Source organism: Lampetra planeri, chromosome 75 (genome assembly GCF_965212315.1).
Source record: "Lampetra planeri chromosome 75, kcLamPlan1.2.h2, whole genome shotgun sequence".
Classification (NCBI taxonomy): Eukaryota; Metazoa; Chordata; class Hyperoartia; order Petromyzontiformes; family Petromyzontidae; genus Lampetra; species Lampetra planeri.
The window spans coordinates 2,655,332-2,668,127 of NC_136180.1; the positions used below are offsets into that span (position 1 = coordinate 2,655,332).

Genomic DNA, 12,796 nt, shown 5'->3' on the forward strand with positions numbered 1-12,796 from the left:
CTCTCGCTGGCGCTCTCGCTGGCGCTCTCGCTGGCGCTCTCGCTGGCGCTCTCGCTGGCGCTCTCGCTGGCGCTCTCGCTGGCGCTCTCGCTGGCGCTCTCGCTGGCGCTCTCGCTGGCGCTCTCGCTGGCGCTCTCGCTGGCGCTCTCGCTGGCGCTCTCGCTGGCGCTCTCGCTGGCGCTCTCGCTGGCGCTCTCGCTGGCGCTCTCGCTGGCGCTCTCTTCCTCACGGGCAGCTGGTTAGGCTCTTTCCCCTGCTGGATGAGCTGAGTCGGCACGACGCTTGTCTTTGAAGGTGCATGATAGTGATCGCGCTTGTCCGCTGGCAGCTGACACCCTTGCTCGGTGACGCTGGTGGCGCTGCTGCGCTCTCTCTCCGGCTCCGTGCTCTCTGGCGATGCCTGGTTGCGCGTGCAGCTGGTTCTCTGCGATGCTGGCTTGGTCGATGCTTGGCGTTTTCCGCCCTTTCTCCCGGTTGATTGCTCATCATTGCTCGTCACTCTATCTCTTGGGCTGCAGCTGCTCGTGGGAGCTGGCACTCAGTGTAGAATAACTTTGAGCGATACTTCTTCTGTCAGTGCTGAACTCGTACTAGGTGACCCATCGCTACTCGGCAAGCCTCGCCATCCTTGGTTGATTGCAGAGTCCCACCCCGGAGCTTGCCGCTTGCAGTACTGAAGTCTTTGCGTTGACTTCGTAGACTCGTGGCTTCTGCTGATGCAGCTCGTTGAAGATGTGCCAGTCACGGGGGCAGGTTCCCCGAGCCTGCCTATCGCAGCACTGAATTGGATGTCTCGTGTCACTGTTTATATCTGAAATTCTCTCCTCTCTGCACGCCTTCTCACATGTTGTTTATGTCGTTTATTGTGAAAATTCGGTCACAGTTCCTATGATCGCTGTTTCATTGCTTTTATGGCTTTATTTTCGTGATTTTCGAAAAGTTTTTTGGTTTGGCCATGTTTGTTTGTTGTAGTACAGAGTTAGATTGATGGCCTTAATCTAAGTTGTCTTGTGGTTGTTGTTGTTGTTGTTTGACTTGCATCCCACTGGGATATTTGCACAAGGTTGGTGTACGGTGATTTTTCTGCAATATTTTGCTGGCTTTTCTTGGATTTTCTGTTTGCACATAGTCACTTTAAGATGTTTTCTTGTTCATGTTTTTGTTTTTTGTTTGTTGCGGTTGCACCTGATTCAAGAGCGGATTGGCTCACAGGGCTATACCTAATAAATTAACTTTGAAGATGCTCCAAATTGCCCTTTTGAGTTTATTATTTTGTAATAATGACTCTGGAGGGAGGGGTTCCCCCTGTCCGGTCGCATTCCCCCCCCCCATCTTCTCTCGCGGTGGGGTGTTACATTTTCTTCTCTCTCACAGAGAGGGGCACTGGCCTTTGAAGTCGTTTCTCTTGTACCGTTTGAAAAAAATATTATTTTACCTCTTATAGCTTGATACCGTACCACTTTTGTAGTTCTGATTCTGTAAGTGACTCAATGTATGTTTGTAGCAGTGTTTACAGTACTTACATCGTAGTTTGGAGTTCCTTCATGGTGTTTTCTTTTTAAGGGGAGATGCCCTCTGCATGCGTATGCAAATTTTTCTATCACGTGCTGCTGGGAGACAAAGGCGGTTGGGAGGCTCTCTTTGGGATACATTTTATCTTGATTATGTGTGATTGACCTGTTTTGCTTTTTTTTATTCTTCTGGGTGACCCTCGGTCTACTACTTTATAATTATTATTTGGTTTATGTTTATCCAAGATTTGTGATTTAGCATTGTTATTACCACGTATATTCCTAGTGTTTTATTAACCTTTGTTGTCTGTCTGTATCCAGGGATTTGTGCTGTTTTACTCGTTATATTTTGATGTCCTGAGGTTAGAGATATAGCTAAGTTTTCACTTAAGCTTTCTTGACTGCTGGAATTCATATTCCTTGTTTTTTTTTGTAAAGTCACGTAGATATCAAGATACAATAAGAAACAATGTGAGGTGAATGAGAGTAAAATAAGGTAAGTGATAATTCAAGGCCACCAAGGTGACTGCAGTCTGGTTTTAATCTGGGTATGTTGGCAGACTATGATGTCGACTTATTTTTGTCACGAAGTTCTGAACTTTCACCGTTGTATTAAGAGAAAATAGGCCTTTTGAAATCATGTAGAGATTCCCCAGAATCTCATTAGCACCCCCCCCCCTTCTCTTTTGTTTTTTTTACCTTTATGGCTGATCTCCGGCTGCCTGGTCCCGAGTGTGAAAGGCAGCTGCTGCGTGAGGGGAGGGGGGTTCGCATCACCCCCTTTTGCCCCATGCGACACCGCGATTGATTAAAATAAATATTGGCAGAATTATTCTTAATATAAATTTTGGAAAAAGGCCTATATATACAACATAAGCACTATTCCTTTTCACATCCGTCACCTTTAAATTAGTTTAATTAGTGATTTTGTGTGATATTTCGTTACTTATTCATATATAGTTTTGCCGCCCGCCACGGGACAAAGCACGCAATTGCGCCCCTAGCAACGCACACACGATCGCTAAAATTTTAATTCGCGTTAACAATGCTTAAAAAATATACACAACGCTGAGGTTCATTTTTCACAGTATTATAACCCCCCACCCCAATGCGTGCAGTTACTGCTATAAAGTCCGTATATATTAATATTAGAGCACTTGGATAGCATTATTGCAGCGCGGGTGGGGAGAGCGGCCCAGCCCCCAGCCTGGCAATGTCACCTCCGGCTGGGCAATCTAGGCGAGGCCGCAGGCTCTGCACGGGACTAGGCCTCACCACGGCAATGTAAAGTACAATTTTATTGAATCTTTCACTAAGAACTCAGGTTTATTGTTACTATTATGGAACAAATAAGTTGGCGTGCAGAAACTAATATTTCATTATTTGGTTGCTAAATATTTTCTTTAGCTGTGTTTTTATGACGCTGCGATGGTGTACTGCCAGTCTGTGCATTTGCCTGCTGCCTGCTCATTAATTAACGTCAGTGTACTGGCACTATTATCTACACTGCTAATTTTGCTTTTGGGCATTATGAGTGTATGCCAGTCTATAATCTGTTTCCTGCTTCTTTACGTTACTCAGTGTACTGCCAGCCTTTCATGTCGACTGCATCCTGCTTTTCAGCTGCTGCCCGTATTGGCAGCTTTTTATGTTGACTGTAGCAATGCTTATGTCAATGAGTCCGCGTACTGGCAGTCTATAATCTAGACTGTAGCCTGCTTCTCAACTTACCTGTGCGTACTGATGTTCTTTAATGTACACTTATTTCAGCGTATTTCGTCAATGCATTGCTATTGTTTAGATTGCGCACGTCACTCTATTTACCGATACGTAGTACTGCGATGCTGATTAATGTTATACTGCTAAATACGTTGGACTTTCTTGAATTTCGTCTATCGTTTTGTTACATTCGTGGGATATCACCCATTTTAATTTTGCCATACCGCACCTTTACTTTACACTAAATTGGAACGTGTACACACACAGTGTACACACACAGTGTGTACACGTGTTTTTATGACAGTGTACACACAGTGTACACGTGTGTACACACACACAGCGTACACGCGCACACACACGTGTGCACGCGCGTACACACACACACACACGTGTACGTGCGTACACACACCGCACGTGTGCGCGCGTACACACACCGCACGTGTGCGCGCGTACACACACACCGCACGTGTGCGCGCGTACACACACACCGCACGTGTGCGCGCGTACACACACACCGCACGTGTGCGCGCGTACACACACACCGCACGTGTGCGCGCGTACAAACACACCGCACGTGTGCGCGCGTACACACACACACCGCACGTGTGCGCGCGTACACACACACACGTTTGGGCCAGGCTCATTAACATAATGTATTTAAGTTACAGAGCCGCTCGTTGTGGGAGGGGAGTATTATAAGTGACGTCATGTCATCTCCTGCTGCCGCGTGACGTCGCGAGGTAACAAGAAGCTGCCGCTCCGCTCGTGCGCTGAAATCCAAGGTGAGAAATTCTCATCGCGATTGTGGTGGTGGTTGTTGTGGTGGTGGTTGTGGTGGTTGTTGTGGAGGTGGTTGTGGTGTTTGTTGTGGTGGTGGTTGTTGTTGTGGTGGTGGTTGTGGTGGTGGTTGTTGTGGTGGTTGTTGTTTACCGAGGTAGAGCCTCACTCTCTCTCGTAGGGATGCCAATTGAGTAGCAGCGAGCATAGAAGCGATGTCCACGTTGGAACTTTACAATGCGGGGCCTTGCCTCCTGCCCTCGTCTGATCGCGTTTGCTTCAATTCTGTCGCTTAAGTTTAATTTGTCTTCACACGGCTCGCCACTTTGTAACTTTGTTTTACTTTAAATCTTCGTACAGGTTTTTATACTAGGCCAGGGGTCTGCAACCTTTAAGACATAAAGAGCCACTTGGACCCGTTTCCGAAGGAAAAAATAAACTGGGAGCCGCAAAACCATTGCAACATTTAAAACAAATATAACACTGCATATATTGTTTCTTACCTTATTGCTATATACAGGATCGTGCAGTCAGCTGTCAATCTGAATAAAAAAATGACTTTTTCACTTAACAATGTAAAATATATTTTTGCAAATTAATAGCTAAATTACCTGGTTAATGGGATTTTTGCTCCTGAACCTCAGTGCACAGTGTCTGCACATCAGGGCTGTAAGACGTCACCTTCATTTTCACACAGGCTTGCAAGCTGTCATCTGTGAGGCGTGATCGATGTTTGTTTTTAATATAGTTCATGTTGGAGAAGACCTGCTCACATACATATGTGGAGCCGAAGATCGACAGGACTCCAAATGCATACTTTTTCATGTTTATATAAGTGTTGGGGATGGCATTCCATGTTTCGAATACAAGTTTGTCCTGTTTGGGAAGGTTTTCAATATCACTCCATTTATGATTCTGAGCCAGAATGGCCTTCTGACGGGCAACATCCTCAAGAGTAGCGGTCAAGCATTTGAACTTGGACACCCATATATCTTTGTCGGCTATATCGGCCAGTTCCATCTCAAGATCAGGTTGACTTACACCTGCAAATGCAGTCATATTCAATAGGGATGGATCGATCGCCAGAGGAGTGACAGGGAAGGATAATGTCGTTTTTTCCTCTCTGAACTCACAGAATCGTTTCCCAAACGAACTTTGCATTGTGGTGATTGCAGACTTGAAATATTCCAAATTTATCGTATCATGACTTTGTTTGAACTCTCTCAAAGAGGGAAAGTGAGACAGTTTACCTCTCTGTAAATCTTTGACAAACACTGTCAACTTGCGCTCGAATGCCAAAACCTCCAGCATGTGCAGGGCTGTGCCTCCTTTCCCCTGAAGGGTTGTATTTAGCGTGTTTAGATGTGCTGTCATGTCTACCATAAAATGTAATTTTTCCAGCCACTCTGGCTGTTCCAGCTCAGGAAAGGTGAGCTCTTTGCTGCCCAGGAAGGTTTTTACTTCTTCCAAACATGTGACAAAGCGTTTTAGCACCTCGCCTCTGGACAGTCACCGGACCTTGTTGTGGAGCAGGAGGTCAGAATATATGCTTTCCACCTCATCCAATAGCAAACGGAACTGGCGGTGGTTTAAACCCTTTGCCATTATCTTATTAACAATCTGAATGACCACATCCATCACTTTTGTGCATTCCGGGGGAAATGTTTGAGCACACAATGCCTCTTGGTGCAGGATGCAATGAAATGACAGCAGCGTTCTACCCAGCGCCTTCTGCAGTAGAGCCACAAAGCCCTTCTGTGCTCCTCTCATGCTCGGTGCCCCATCAGTAGCCACTGAGACCAGGTGGTTGGTGTTTATTTTTTTAGCACTTAAAAAGTCCAGGACAGTCTTACAGATATCCTCACCCCTTGTTTGGTCTTTTAGTGGTATCAGCTCAATCAGTTCTTCCTGTGGCCCAAAAGAGTTCACATATCGGCAGAACAGCGCTATTTGTTCAATATCACCTTTATCTTTGGACTCATCACAGGCGATGGAGTACGCCACAGCTGAATTAATGTCTTGAATTTGCTGTTTGCTAATGTTTTCTGCCATTTTAGGGTTCTGTCTTTGACAGTCTTCGCAGAGAGAGGCATGTCTTTGATTTTCTGCACAATTTCATTCTTGTTTTTGAAGTCCATGTATAGATGTTCCGAAATATTAATGAATGCTTCTTTTATATACTCTCCATCTGTGAAGGGCTTCCCGTGCTTGACTATTTCCTGAGCGGCCACAAAACTAGCATATGTTGTGGAATTTTCAGTCTTCACCCACTTCTTGAAATTATGTTTGCTCATTAACCTTCCTCATAAGTTCTGCAATGGCTTTTCGTCTCTCATCTCCATCTGGATATTTTTCAGCAAAGGCTGTGTGTTTATTCTGGAAATGTCTTGCAATATTCGACTTTTTGTTGTTTGCAAATTTCTCACCACATATTAAGCACACTGGTAAACCAGTCTCGTCAGTAGAGAATGCGAATGATTCTGTCCATGTATCATTAAACACTCTGTTTTCTTCAGAAATTTTTCTCTTCTTGCCTTTATCCATGGCTGGCCTACCGGGGGGTCGAAAACAGCAACGTAATTAGAAATCACAGGGCCCCATAGCAAAATTTGCTATGCCCACCCCCCCTCAAGCACCAGCCACCCCCTCCCCTTCCTTTCCCTGCAACCTACTCCAACCAAAAAAAAAGAATGCAATTGAACAGCACATTACACAGCCAATAACAATGCCCCCAATGTGCCATAAAAAAACGAATTACTGCCCCAAAGTGCCAGAGAAAATGACCAATGCCCCCAAATGACCAATGCCCCAAAATGCCATAGAAAATTAATCAGGGCCCCAGTGTACCATAAATCATAATCAGTGCCTGGGTTAAATAATAATTAATAATGAGGGCCCAATGTCATCCTCGTCATTATAAAAATAACTTTTTTGTCACTTTTTTATTTTTTGGTTTGACCCCTCAGAATTACTCCTCATAGAAATAAACGTTAAATTAACAAGTTACCTTTTTTTGTGTGCGTGTGTTCTTCACTCCCGCGCAGGGCTGGCTCCGGCTCCGTCACTCCTTCCCCTCGCACGCAGGCGGCCTCACGTCACCAGGCACTGTACTAGCGGCGAGGCGGAGCTGAGGAGCGGAGCTGATGGAGGCAGCCATGTTTTGCGTTACCTAGCAACGGCAACGTTATTGCCTGTCACTGGGCGGGCAGTGTGGAGCGGAGCGGCGACCTGTCAGCAGCGGCAACGCCAGAGCAGGTGTCACAGTGCGCCTCCTCCCCTCGCTAGCATCCGCCCCGGAGCCGCGGTCAAGGTTCAAAAGAGCCGCATGCGGCTCCGGAGCCGCAGGTTGCCGACCCCTGTACTAGGCCAAGAACGCTTGAGCTGCTGTACCGCTCTTGTTTTCAGAAGCGACCTGCTCACAACATAAGGTGAGGCTTATCAACAGCGTGGTGGTGTTCACTCTGGACGCATGGCGGTGTTCACTCTCTACATGTGGAGGGGAAACCGGGGAATCCGGAGGAAAATCCACGCGACCACGGGGAGAGAGAGAGACAGGCAGCCTCGGCAATATTGATTGATCCTCAATGAATTACTTGGTGGAGTGAGGAAGCATTAATACTGAGCAGGTGAAGGTAGCCAGGCGTGGGTCTGGACACACCCCCCCCCCCCCCAACGATCCAATCGAAATCCCTAATTTTGATAGGACCATTGGGATTTATTAATAACTAGCTTCACTACCCGGCTTCGCCCAGGACTTGGATTCTTGTCTTGGATTAATTTCATATTCCCTCATATTTCACTGAAAACCCCTGAAAAAAATTGATGCTTGCAAGAAAGAAAAAATCCGAAACAAATAAATTCACCTAAATCGGATGTTTTCACTCAAGGAAATTAAAACTTAACCCACTTCTATGTAAGGTCGATTTTGGCCACTCGAGAAGGGAATGACATGGCGAGCTGAAAATAGTCGCGTTCACTTAGAAATTCCAGACAGCGTGAGCTGTGAAAATTTCATGACGCCAGAGCTCCGCGTTGGAGAGTTTTTGCTGCTAAACACAAACAGATGCAATTTCTGCTTTATGTTTAAGATAGCAGTTGTACCCGTTATTTGCACGAATATGTATTGAAACTCCGAGGAGCCAATGACTTCATCGGCCAGGAGCGAAGCGCCACCTAAAATCTCCCGGCACGCTGTGAACAGCTCTAAGCATTGCAGACCATTTAGCTCAGGAGTGTTGTGGGTTGACGCCACACACTTCGCAGTCATCCCGCCCCCCCCCCCCCCAAAAAATACAAAAGTCTAATTTTATACTTTTTACATTGTGTACCGTATGGAACCTACCCAACATGCCAAATTTCAAGTGTGTAACATGTTGAGAAGTATGCTAAACATTTCGAACACATATCCACACATTTCCCTTTTATATAGCTAAATCGGCATTTTGCGACCCCCACTGCCACCGTGTGGCATATTATTACGTGCCAGGAACTCTATGAGAGAACAACAGTCCGAATCCATAATTGGAAATAAGTAACGGCAAAGCAGTTACAAGCGACTCACGGAATTGTACGCAGTTGCGTATACAGTGCACGACTTCCCTGAAGGTAAACACCTTCGGCGAGCGCGATACCGATCACACGCGTCGATTAAAAAGCAAGGGACAAGTCCTTACAACTATCATTTTTCATTGCTGGAAGGGTTGCCCTCCATACCTGAAAATCCTGGCTCCGCCTCTGAGTGTGACAGTGTCAAGTTTGTATTTGCAGTAAAGTCTATTAACTCTATTGAGCACGGAGGTTGTATCAAAATGGTAGTTTTTTGTTTTCCTCTGGAACTTTTTGTAAAAATGGAGTCGGGACGTTATCACAGCACACGTACAGCTGAATTCGGAACTGTTTATCCCAGCATTCAAGGACATCTGTGCCTGGCTTCACACCTCTAAGTTGCGATTGAACATTAATTTATGCATTTCTGCATAACACATAGTATAATTTTCAACACGATTTGCTATCTTCTTGGTTTTTTCGGTACAGTCACGTAGAAGGGAAGTAATAAAATAATAAAAATAAAACATAATAAAATTAAACAATTCTCACGACGTTTCGGCCACAACGCAAGCAGCCGTCCTCAGGTGAAGAATGAGACACTTCAAGCTAGGAACTTACATATAAGCTGGGTTGGGGGTGGTAGAAGAGCGCCTTAACAAAAAGAATGTGCATGGTATGACTTTGAAGCCCCCCCGCCCCCTGCGCATTTCCCATGTATATGCTAAACTCATCTTGATATGCACATTCTTTTTGTTAAGGCGCTCTTCTACCACCCCCAACCCAGCTTATATGTAAGTTCCTAGCTTGAAGTGTCTCATTCTTCACCTGAGGACGGCTGCTTGCGTTGTGGCCGAAACGTCGTGAGAATTGTTTAATTTTATTATGTTTTATTTTTATTATTTTATTACTTCCCTTCTACGTGACTTTACCGAAAAAACCAAGAAGATGAATCCCTGCAGTCACGAAAGCTTTAAAACGATTTGCTATGTCAGCTGAATTTAGCTTTCATAAATATTCCTTTTGAAGCCAGACAGCCGAAATTGTGTGTTCGGAGTTTTGGGTTAACATTCATTTTGAAGATACTAGGGCTTCCAGGCATGTTTATGACCATTTGCCCTCATTGTGTGCCATAACAGCCTGGGTGATGAATTTGGGAAACTTTTTCACTATATCATGAATATATGAATAAGTATAGACGTGTAAGTCATGTTTTACTGTGTATATGCATTCCTCTGTGCATCATACTGATGTGTAGATGGTGTGGATATAAAACATTCTGTCTGCAACTGTCGCTTCCTCTGCAGAATTTGTCTGATGGAGCAAAGGCACTCGGCACAGCTCGGTGCAAAAAGGCAACAATGCGACCGGTGTGCATACAGCACGGATCATCCTGGAAATTTGACACGGCACCAGAGAACACATACGGGAGAGAAACCCTTCAAGTGCAGTGTGTGTGGGAAGGCATTTTCACAGTCATCTGCTCTTGAAAAACACAAGAGAACACACACGGGAGAGAAACCCTTCAAGTGCAGTGTGTGTGGGAAAGCGTTTGCACAGTCATCTGCTCTTGTAAAACACCAGAGAACACACACGGGAGAGAAACCCTTCAAGTGTAGTGTGTGTGGGAAGGCGTTTACACTTTCATCTACTCTTGTAACACACCAGAGAACACACACGGGAGAGAAACCCTTCAAGTGCAGTGTGTGTGGGAAGGCGTTTGCACAGTCATCTGCTCTTGTAGCACACCAGAGAACACACACGGGAGAGAAACCCTTCAAGTGCGGTGTGTGTGGGAAGGCGTTTGCACATTCATCTCCTCTTGTAGCACACCAGAGAACACACACGGGAGAGAAACCCTTCAGGTGCAGTGTGTGTGGGAAGGCGTTTGCACATTCATCTCTTCTTGTAGCACACCAGAGAACACACACGGGAGAGAAACCCTTCAAGTGCAGTGTGTGTGGGAAGGCATTTGCCCGTTCATCTGCTCTTGGAGAACACCAGAGAAAACACACGGGAGAGAAACCCTTCAAATGCACTCTGTGTGGGAAGGCGTTTTCACAGTCATCTGCTCTTAAAAAACACCAGAAAACACACACGGGAGATAAACCCTTCAAGTGCAGTGTGTGTGGGAAGGCGTTTGCACGTTCATCTGCTCTTGTAATACACCAGAGAACACACACAGGAGAGAAACCCTTCACGTGCAGTGTGTGTGGGAAGGCGTTTACACTTTCATCTACTCTTGTAATACACCAGAGAACACACACAGGAGAGAAACCCTTCACGTGCAGTGTGTGTGGGAAGGCGTTTGCACGTTCATCTGCTCTTGTAGAACACCAAAGAACACACACGGGAGAGAAACCCTTCAGATGCACTCCGTACAGGAAAGCATTTACACTTTCACCAAATCTTCAAAGACACAAGAGAACACACAAGCATCATAAGATCCACAAGGAGTGGAGTCTGAAATCAGCTTGTGAAAGTCCAAGTGCCGCGAGCCCATCCCTCATCAAACAAGAACCGGAAGAAAATCCCGGTTTGGACACTTTTAAAGGTATCAAGGTGAAATATGAAGAGGTGAAGGTGAAATGTGAAGAAGTGATGGTTAAGAGCGAAGAAGTGAAGGTAAAATGTGAAGATGAAGATTCAAAATCGGACCGTCAAATCGATGGAGGCAACGTGAAGCAGGAGGAGAATTCTGACTGCGAGGCAGAGCTATGCAACTCCCAGCAGTTTGTGGAAGTGGAGGTGTGGGTGGACTTCCTCCGAGACAATACAAAGTCAAATGGAGACCCGGTAGATGTGTAAGCTTGAGACGATGTCGCTCCAATAGATGCACCTTTGTCACAGGCCTTGAACCAAGAATGTTAAGTTGAACACTAAATTCCTAGATTCAACCTGCAGTTTAAGAGCGGCCAGTCTTTTGTGGACCTGTGCGTTGGGTAGATCTCTAACCAGGAGCGAGAGTCCATAAGCTGCCAAGCAGTCACTGTTATCAATTGCATTTTTATGGTGCTTGCAAAATCGCCTTTGGCAATTCGGAGTTTTGTAGCGTATCTCGTCTCAAACACTCGAAGAGCATCCCCAAGTAGCAGCTGCCCTTGTGTGGCACAAGGTGTGGTGGCCCTGCACCGGCCTGCATGTGGACAAGAGCCTGTCCGTAGGGGGCGATGGTTGATGTGGCATCCCAGTTGTGTAGGTTGTAGGTAATGTTTAAAATTTGCTACATTTTGACCCAGACGCCAGCATGCAATGGCCTACTCGTTTTGAATGGCGCAATAGTATGGTTGTACATACACTGTTAAGCAGACGGTGGTATTTTTTTTATATCTTGTTAATACGATGTAACCTGATGCAGTATATTTTAAGTGCAGTAATTTAATTTGTATAAATAATTGTCAATAATTAAAAATTAATACTTGTCTGATTGTGTGCGTACATGTAACATTTTGTCTGAGGGTCAAACATTGAATAAGTGATGGTACGACGAAATGTGTGTTTTGGAAGCAACCTGTACAGAACTTGGGTGAGACCCGTTGTTCTTGTGATACAGGTCAAAGGGTATTTTTGTGTTTTCAGGAAGCATCTGCCTCTGGAGCAACTCATTGTCTTTGAAATAGGGAGCACACTCAGATCATTCATCGGTTACAAGGCATACCACTCAAAAGTTACACGAAAAGGAGGAACACGAATTATAATTTTATCTTGCGTTTTGACGTAGATTTTGTCGAACTAGGACTAGAAATGCTCCTTGCTGATTAACGTCTGGATGTTCGAAACTATCGGTTAAAGCAAGCCCGGCTGCTGTTGAGACGCTGTGCACCAATAAGGGCCACAGGTGGTTTGCACTGAATGATGCACTCCCAGAAGGCTGTGCTAGTTATCGTTTGTGTAAAACATTCCTTTGTTTCGTGGAGAGATCGATAAATGAAAGATGTCGTGTCTACTGATCTGCCTCATAGCAAGGAGGTAATTTTAAGAGCACATTTTTAATGCATTTTTGGTTAAGATTTATATTCGGTTACATGACAGAGCACATTTAGGAGTTACATTCTCCACAACAACACTCATTCAAATTTTGCTTAGCGTCTTATATGTTGGTGAACTAGGACAAATGCTCCTTGTCCATTAACATCTGGATATTTACAACCATGGGTTGAAGCAAGCCTGAACGCCTGCGGCGCCCCTCACAACCATGTATGGCCTTGGGCTAGGAAAGTCACTAAAATTGCACACGAGCGACG

General features: G+C 45.4%; 1 long non-coding RNA gene across 1 annotated transcript; it reads left to right on the forward strand.

The window, feature by feature from the left end:
• Nucleotides 1-2,232: 2,232 nt before the first annotated feature.
• LOC144737889 (uncharacterized) lies at nt 2,233-11,980 on the forward strand. The gene is made up of 3 exons (XR_013589100.1): nt 2,233-4,012; nt 7,052-7,435; nt 9,860-11,980. It is a non-coding gene; the product is annotated as an uncharacterized LOC144737889 (long non-coding RNA).
• The last annotated feature ends 816 nt before the right edge of the window (nt 11,981-12,796 follow it).